Genomic DNA, 557 nt, shown 5'->3' with positions numbered 1-557 from the left:
TCCAGGCCAGCTGAAAGGAAAGTTGGATAATTTATTGCCTTTAAGTAAGTGCTTGCTTCAGGAGGGATTAAATGAGTTTCCCCATGTGAGGGGCAAAAGGGGAAGGTATTCGGTGTCACACAGAGGATCCAGAGACGGGGGGAGGAGAGGATCGTGGTTACCTTGAGACAGGAAGTGGAGGAGGTGAGGCGGGGGAGGGAGGAGGGGAGTTCAGTTTACCCCAAACGGCAGCGATCAACCCAGTGGACAGGAAGTCAACCTCGTTTAAAGACAGTCGTCAAGTGTTCACCTGAAAGAGCAGGTAGATTACAGACGTGAGCTACCATCTGTACGTCATCATCATCATCATCATCATTAGTAGTAGTAGTTACTGTGAGTGCCAACCCTCCATATACAGAAGTATATATAAATATATATATGGACTTTGAGGGAACTTCTTTAAATTTGGTAAAAACATTCACCTGGACTCAAGGGCAAACTGATTAGATTTTGGTGGTCAAAGGTCAAAGGTCACACTTTTTAGTCATTACTCAAGACTTCACAGTAATTATGACAAA

This window comes from Seriola lalandi, unplaced genomic scaffold (assembly GCF_002814215.2).
Source record: "Seriola lalandi dorsalis isolate HSWRI2012SDOR001 ecotype SW California unplaced genomic scaffold, Sedor1 jcf7180002054905, whole genome shotgun sequence".
NCBI lineage: Eukaryota > Metazoa > Chordata > Actinopteri > Carangiformes > Carangidae > Seriola > Seriola lalandi.
Note: the sequence above shows the minus strand (reverse complement) of the source record.